Raw genomic sequence first — 9,473 nt, 5'->3', positions numbered from 1 at the left:
CAGTAGGTACGCGACAGAAACACTTTGCCGAGATCGCGAGCATTAAATGCCTCCTCCTCCGATCGGCAAAGGATAAGAGTTTCATTAAATTTGGTTCTGGCTCCAATGCTGCGGAAGGACTCATTTGGGAGGAGCTTGAATCAGCGTTTAATAGTCGAATATGCAGTGGTATGGTGATAAACTCAAATTATATAGAACCACGTGATTTTCTGTTAAATGCACAAGAAATTGTACATACCCGTGTAAATAAAGTATTCTTTAGTGTAAATTGTGTAAAAATAAACTGTGTGTTAAATTGTCAATTTATGAGTAAGGATATTAGTGATGATAAGAACATTAGTACAAAAAATAGTGTTTTATATAAAACTGATAATTTTAGCGATTGGTATAGGCAAAATATTGTAGAGACAATATTGAATGACTTGAGTGAGTTTCAAGAACGCGATAGTGGATGGGCTTTGGAAAGAATATTGAACTTGATAGTCAATATAAATCATTATAATCCACTGCGTGCTGGATGTGGAGTCAAACTACCGCCCAGTATAATACTTAAAAGAGCTGTGATAAACATTGATAATGAGGATAGTGCATGTTTTGCATGGGCTGTGACGGTAGCGCTTTTTCCTGCAATACCACCTGCCAAAACCTACCGCACATCCTCCTATCCACATTATCGGTCTGTTTTAGACGTTGGAAGCTTAACATTTCCAACCACTCTGAAACAGATCCCGAAATTTGAATCGGATAATGACATTTCAGTCAATGTGTTCACAATGTAGGAGGAGGAAAATGAAAGCAAAACTGAAATAAACATCACACCTCTTCAGCTAACGAAGAAGAAGCGATCGACACATGTTAACCTCCTTCTTATCACAGATGACCAAGGAAATGCACACTTTCTATGTATATGAAATCTTTCTAGATTAATAAACAACCAGACAAATAAAAGGGGACATACTATTCATATTTGTGAACGGTTTGTAATGGATGTACAAATATATGTATACATAAATATTATATTCATACTAAAATCATATTCATTTTTTGTTTAGCTGTCTACACTATTTTCATACGGCAGATAAACTTCAGGATCATGAGAGGGATTGTGTGCAGGTTAATGACAATATCCGTGTCATACTGCCAAAGAATGCAGAAGACTGTTGGGTATCTTTTAAGAACCAGAAGAACAGTGAAAGAGTGCCGTTTGTCGTCTATGCAGACTTTGAATGTTTACTAGAGAAAATTGACCATAGTAGTAATAGTAGTAATAAAAATAGGTACGATTATCAGAAACATGTACCTTTTAGTGTAGGGTATTATTTCAAAAGTGCTCGTGATGCGTCACTTTCATTTTATAATTCACATCGAGGTCCTAATTGCATCGAATGGTTCGTATGCGAGCTCGAGAGCATTGCACGCATCGTCAGCGAAAAATTGAAGACTGTAATACCGATGAATACTCTTAGTGATGTTGAAATTTCGCGGCACTACAATGAACCTAATTGTCACATTTGTGGAAAACCGTTTCTTCCAAATCAAGTGCGTATTCGCGATCATGATCACCTAACTGGTAGATATAGAGGACCGGCTCATAATAATTGCAACTTAAACTTTAAAGACTCGCATGTTATTCCCGTAATATTCCATAATTTTTCCGGCTATGATTCACATTTTATTTTTGAGGCGATCGTGAATACGCTTGAGGGATCGGTAAATTTGCTGCCTGTAAATAAGGAAAAATACACTTCATTTAGTAAATATCTGCGAAAGTATAATATACAGCTAAGATTCATCGATTCGTTCAAATTTATGGCATCCAGTTTGGATAAATTGAGTTCATATCTGAATAGATCTCAGCTGAAAAATTTAGAGTCACAATTTTCGGAATTAAGTATTGAACAGTTCAGCCTGCTTACGAGAAAAAGTATTTTTCCTTACGATTATGTGGATAACATTACTCGCTTGGAAGAAACGGTTTTACCTGCACGAGAGTTGTTCTACAATAGACTGTCCGATAGCGATATCACGGAAGAAACATATAATCATGCCAAAGAGGTATGGACCAAATTCTCTGTGACAACACTCGGGGAGTACAGCGATCTTTATTTAAAGACCGATGTCCTATTGTTGACCGATGTTTTCGAGAGTTTTCGAGATAGCTGCATGAAAAATTATAGTTTAGATCCCGCTCACTATTATACGTTTCCAGGCTTCACTTGGGACGCGATGCTCAAGCATACGGGAATCCGTCTGGAACTCTTCACAGACATGGACATGTTGCTTTTTGTTGAACGCGGTATACGCGGTGGTTTGAGCCAGTGCTCCCACCGCTACGAGAGGGCCAACAATCGGTACATGCGAAACTACGATCCGGCGGAACCGTCGAAATACTTGATGTATTACGACGTTAATAATCTATACGGATGGGCAATGTGTCAACTGTTGCCTACCCACGGTTTCCAATGGATCGATTACGCTGCCAAACTCGACATCCTTAATGTGTTCGAGGATTCGTCCGAAGGTTATATTTTGGAGGTGGACTTGGAATATTCACGCGAGCTTCACGACAAACACTCCGATCTACCATTCTGCCCGGTGCGTGAGAAGCCGCCAGGTTCACACCAGGAGAAACTGCTCGCAACCATCGACGATAAGACGCGTTATGTGATACACTACCGTGCTCTACAGCAGTGTATACGTAACGGTATCGTCTTAAAACGCATTTATCGAGGTTTGAAGTTCCAGCAGTCCACCTGGCTGAAGTCGTATATCGAATTAAATACACGCTTGCGGACAGCCTCAAAAACCGATTTCGAGAAGAATCTCTTCAAGCTAATGAACAACGCAGTATTTGGTAAGACTATGGAAAATGTTAGGAATAGAGTTGACGTGAGGCTCGTAACCAAGTGGGAGGGAAGATACGGGGCGGAAGCGTTGATTTCCAAACCGAATTTTCACAGTCGTGCGATATTTAAAGAGAATTTGGTCGCTATTCAATTGTCGAAATTATCCGCGAAGTTTGATAAGCCCGTGTACGTAGGCATGAGCATTTTAGATATTTCAAAGACCTGTCTGTATGAATTCCATTACGATTATATGCTTCCTAAATTCGGCAGTAAATGTAAAGCGATGTATACCGACACGGACAGTCTAGTGTACAATATCGAGTGTGATGATGTTTACTCGGTCATGAAACGTGATCTGGTCAAATTCGACACCAGCGATTACCCTGCTGATAATCGGTACGGCTTACCTCGAGTCAATAAAAAAGTGCCTGGGCTAATGAAGGACGAGAACAATGGAAAGATCATGACCGAGTTCGTTGGACTGAGAGCGAAAATGTATACCTTTAAGGTGCAGGATTGTACGAAAATTACCAAAAAGGCTAAGGGGGTCAAAGGTTATGTTATCGATAGAAACATAACCTTTGACGACTACAAGGATTGTTTGGATAATTTCACCGTACAGTCCCGTAACCAAAATTTAATTCGTTCGAAATTGCACAAGGTGTTTTCCACTACTCAGCGAAAAATTGCTCTCAGCCCGTATGACGATAAGCGTCACATAACACCCGGTTGCGTAGCGACTCTACCTTGGGAACATCATAGGGTAAAAGACTAGATTTTAATAGCTGTATTTATTGTATTATATTATATTACATAAATTATTATTATTATTATTACAAAACATTATTCTTATTTATCCACGAATTATGCGTTTTATCCATTCCTAACCATTTTACAAATACTTTATTCCCTTTCTTACGCAATATCTTCTCTACCAAGTATACATCAGGATTAGCTGTTTTTAAAAGTTCATATTCATAAAATCCACCATGTATGTCTGTACCACGAGAATCTCTAAGTAGATACGTGGCAGGATTTGTCCTTTGCACTTTTGTAACTTGAAATATTTCAGTAGTCCAATTCGGTGTGTAACCTTTAGCAAACGCATTTTTGTATTTACTGATTTGCACGAAATCACCAGCCTTGAGATTGGTACGTCCAACGATCTTAATGTTGCTATATACAGTAGCAAGCAGATGCTCAGCATGCTCAGGTTTCACGTCAACGGGTCGCATTCCTATAGTACGATGTCTTCGCGCGTTATAATCATCCACCAGCTGTTGCAGTATATTTCGCCATTTTTAACTACCGTCCAGTGTAAAACGTTTCCACATTTCGGTTTTTAACGTTCGATTCCAACGCTCGACTATTGACGCTTTTAACGTGCTATACGTGGTGTAATGATTTAATCCACGTTTTTTCATGAGCAGTTGAAACTCGTTGTTGTAAAATTCTTTACCATTATCAGTTTGAAAATTTTTGGGACATCTTCCACTCTTTAAAATTGTTCCCATACCTGTGGTCACTTCCTTACCACTTTTTGTCTTAAGCGCTACTGCCCAACCATACTTTGATAAGGTATCAATCACTGTCAGAATATAGTGACGACCAGTATCAACGTAATAACGCATATCAACAAGGTCAGCCTGCCAGAGATCATCGAAACCACGTATTATGACTTTTCGTCGTGGAAAATTTCTTCTCGCAGGGACGTGTAACTCTTGCACCAGTTGTTTCTTTTCTTCACTCACGATTTTCCCCGATTCTCTTTTTACAACCTTTCCCCCAGGCACATATAATTTCTGTTTCTTTTCTTCATTCATGATTCTTTTTCTTTCGAAAGCAATCGGTTATCATGAGTATAAAATGTATGATGCATCCTAAACATTCACTTTTTGGATCCATCATTAATCTTGCTGTTTGTTTGCAAAAGTTTTGCCTCAATCTCCTGTATTTTTTTATTTATTCTCTCTTCAATTTTCTCCTCCAATTTAGCTAAATTGTGTTGCAAGAACTTTATATTCACAGCACATGTATTATTATCAGAATCAATAGTTAAATTTACTATTTTTTTATTATTCAAATCCAGTGCTCTTTTAGTCACATTTAATGTACCAGTATTAAATTCTTTCCTTACGTTAAAACCACTACCAAATTTGTTAATTGACATATTGACGTGTGGTACGCAACTGAAGAAAATGTTTATAAACTGTACCCTTTTATAGAATAAGATCCTCTTCACGCAACTCTTCTATTATTGACTGTATTTCATTATGGTGGTTTGTATGACCTGCGGTGGTTGATGCAATTAAAAGTCGCAATCGATCAAGTAATTCATTAGGATCGTTCCAATGAATATAGTTTGCAGGCTCATCAGTAACACGCATAAATCCACTACCAGCTATCACTCGTTGTGATGGTACTTTATTGTAAATTAGTGGTTGAATAATTTTCTTATACTTTGGACCCTTATTCCCTTGAACCTGTTGGTAACTATCATTTGCTCTTTTATATGATTTAGTTTGTTCAAGGATTTGCTTATATATGATCTTGTCATCAATGCTGTAGAGCTTTCTATCAGGCTCTTTCATGAAGATTAATTCAAAAAGACCTCTCGTACCAATATAGCGCTTTTTATCAATTAAAATATCACCTTCATGACTAATATCAAATGTACATCTTCCCATCACATATTGGTTCCTTTCATCTAATGTAACTCCGAAACCATGATCGATTTGATCTTTACTACCGAAAAGGAACAACTGCATATAATGACGTGCAATAGGTGAAAATGATCTCCAATCTATGGAATGATTTATTTATTTTTTGAGCATTCCTAAGGTTTCCTGTCTTGATGTTGAATGTGATGATGCAGACTCTTGTCCAGGCTCTGAATGTAATGATGCAGATTCTTGTCCAGGCTCTGAATGTAATGATGTAGATTCTGGCATTGATTTCATTGGTAATATTGATTTATCAAAAGTAGATTTTTCATCATTATCATCATCATAGATCATCAATGATTTATTTATAAGAGTACCGTCATTGTTATGTAATTTCTTTTTTTTCTTGATAATATACTCATTGGGGGTTGAAGTATGATAACGCTTCCTCGTCTTGTGATGATTTATATCAATGTTCAAGTCATAAGATTCTTCATTGCTATTATCTGTTTGCATAACTAGTTTTTTCAGTGGATCAACTATTGGTTTAAAAGTTTCATTCAATCTACTTTCCACCATTGATCTTTCCGATTTCAGTGCGCGATGTTTTTCACGAATCACCTCACTCGTTTCAGCAATCTTCTTAAGTAGTGACTTTTCATCCATTTTTTATTGTAAACTTTTAATTGTTTAAGCAGTCAATGTGCTAGTTCAATCGATCTTTAAAACTGTTCAATCAACTAGTATAGTAGTTCGACCGACACATTCAGCGGTTCAACCGACCTGTTTAGTGGTTCAATCGAGCTGTTCAGCGGTTCGATTGACCGGTTTAGCGGTTCAACCGACCTGTTTAGCGGTTCAATCGAACTATTTAGCGGTTCATTCGAACTATTTAGCGGTTCAACCGACCTGTTTAGCGGTTCAATCGAGCTGTTCAGCGGTTCGATTGACCGGTTTAGCGGTTCCACCGACCGGTTCAACGGTTCACCTGACCGGTTTAGCGGTTCAACCGATCTGTTTAGCGGTTCAACCGACCTGTTTAGCGGTTCAATCGAGCAGTTCAGCGGTTCGATTGACCGGTTTAGCGGTTCGACCGACCGGTTCAACGGTTCACATGCCGGTTTAGCGGTTCAACCGACCTATTTAGCGGTTCGACCGACCAGTTCAGCGGTTGAATCGAGCTGTTTAGCGGTTCAACCGACCTGTTTAGCGGTTCAATCGAGCTGTTTAGCGGTTCAACCGACCTGTTTAGCGGTTCAACCGACCTGTTTAGCAGTTCAATCGAGCTGTTCAGCGGTTCAACCGACCTGTTTAGCGGTTCAATCGATTGGTTTAACGGTTCACCTAACCAGTTTAGTGGTTCGACCAACCTGTTTAGCGGTTCAATCAATCGGTTTAGCGGTTAACCGACCTCTTTAACGATTAAACCGACCGGTTTACCGATCCAAGTGACCCGTTTATCTGTATAACTGGTTTGCTTAATAATGTAACCGGTCCGTTTTGTGTAATTAAAAGCTTTACACTGTTCAATGCACTACGTTAAACTAACACTTTCCAGCACTGATATGATGCTTTATGCTACTCGATGGTTGCATACTCATTGAATCCCTTCCGATATCGACCATTTTGCATACCACTGTCCTTATCAATTACTAAAAATCCATAATCTTCCTGCCAACACTTTGAACACAATTCGCAAAATTTTTCAAATGTCATATCAGTGGTTACATGATCTTTGTATACATGCTTCAAGTTAGTCCCATCCTGCTTAAAAATGATTATCATATTTGCATTGTCACGAATCAGATGTTTTGGGATCTTGGCATAGGTCTGACAAAGATAGAAGCAATCGATGCTCGAGTGCCGACCCATTGAAAAGTAGTCTCTTATATTGTCCTGCTTATCGCTTGCCACATCATCAAATATAAAGATTGAATTTGGTAATGCATCTGTCACATTTATAACCTCACTATTATTTGAAAATTGATGATAACCAATTTCCTCCATATCTGTCAATAGCTGTTCCAAGTAACGGTACTTCAGTTGCTGTAACGATTTCGAGTAAACGTACAGGTTGTCAAATCTTACACCGTGAGGACTCTCAATAAGACTTAGCAATACGTTTGTTTTCCCACAATTTGAGGGTCCGCAAACTATACAGCGTATAGTTGACGGAAGCAAAGATTCATGACATTTCATGTCACTAACGGTGGCAGTGTGATAATCGGTATTAGAGATATTGATACTTAATGGTTGCTTTACGAAATGCATTCTCGAACGACTGTGAGGTTAAATCGTAATTGCACGAGCTATTTATAGGCATGAAATCTGAGAATTGAATCAGATTTCATTATGCCTGCATTTGTGTTGGATGTTACAAGTTTGGAGGAGTTAAGCAGTGATCAATTGGAATACGTACCGAAAATTGTACTTTTAAAATACTTTTCACACAGTATTGACAGATATTGGAATAAATTACCCAAGCATATTCGTGCAGATCCTGAGGTTCAAAAATATCGCTATTGTTTACAACATTTTAATCTACTTAATACTACTCATGCGGATGGACTACCACCGTTGATAAAAGATTGTTATACATGTCGTGCGTTGGATGTGGATCATTTCTCAATAAAACAATAAACAAACTACCGTTTGAGCTTTATTTACCGGGATACAATTACTGTGGACCAGGAACTCGACTTCAAGAACGATTAGCACGCGGTGATCGAGGTGTGAATCAGTTGGATGAAGCCTGTCTAGAACACGATATCGCATATTCGCAATACAAAGACTTGTCGCAGCGTCATCAAGCTGATAAAGTGCTCGCAAAACGTGCACGTAGACGTATCACAGCTGCTGACGCAACCTTGAGTGAGCGTGCTGCAGCAACAGCTGTCTGGACGTCTATGAACGCAAAGCGTAAACTTGGTTTAGGATTACAAACAGATATGGTGAGGAAAGCAGCAGTGAGAAAAACTGGAAATAGTGCTGTAAAAAAACGGAAAATTCGAGTGCCTAAAAAACGGGGCGGCTTGTTGCCTTTGCTCCCACTGCTAGATGCGGTGGGAGCACTAGCAGGTGGAGCATCAGGTATAGCGAAAGCTGTAAACGATGCCAGAGCTGCGAAAAAACAGTTGGAAGAAATACAGCGTCACAATCGTATGATAGAAGCAACTGCAAGAGGTGGACGGGGGCTGTATCTCGCACCGTACAAACGAAGCGGAGGAGGGGTAGCAAAAAAATCAATGTCAAAGAAACGAACAAAAAAGTAACTGTACACGGTCTACCAAGATCTGGTGCTACAAGTAATATTCAATTATCTCACGTATGTCGTGATATACCAAATTTCCGTGGAGTCTTTATGCGTACAAGTCTACTACGAAACGGTCCATGATCTAATGAATGTGCAATCGTTAACCTTGACGATTCTAATGGTCCAGGGACTCACTAGGTTGCCTACGTTAAATGCAATAATCTTGTAAAGTGTTTCGATTCTTTCGGTAATCTGAAACCACCGACTGAACTTGTTCGGTACTTCGGTCCGCTTAGTACAATTTATTACAATCATGACCAATATCAGTCGTATGATACGAGCATTTGTGGTCAGTTGTGTGTTAAATTTCTAAGAGAACAGACGAAATGTCTTTAACATTTACGCTATCAGGACACGGTCATGTGTTGGAATCAAATTTTTTCCCACCGATCAATCTGGATGACGGTCACTATGAGCTGGGGCTCGTAGATTTTCAAAGTTTCTACTCGATCGCCAATGTAGATGAGACGAATAATAATTTTTACTTTGGTAAAAATAAACTAATAACCATACCTACAGGCTGTTATGAGTTGAGTGCGATAAATGAATACTTGCGTATGCGGTTGGAGTTACCTTATGATGATAATGTTATTATTCTGCGTGCCAATAATAACACACTGAAAAGTGAAATAATGTGTAAATATTCTATTG

The sequence above is a fragment of the Prorops nasuta genome, unplaced genomic scaffold (genome assembly GCF_024137725.1).
Source record: "Prorops nasuta isolate Cenicafe-Biocafe unplaced genomic scaffold, Cenicafe_Pnas_1.2 PNAS00031, whole genome shotgun sequence".
NCBI lineage: Eukaryota > Metazoa > Arthropoda > Insecta > Hymenoptera > Bethylidae > Prorops > Prorops nasuta.
Note: the sequence above shows the minus strand (reverse complement) of the source record.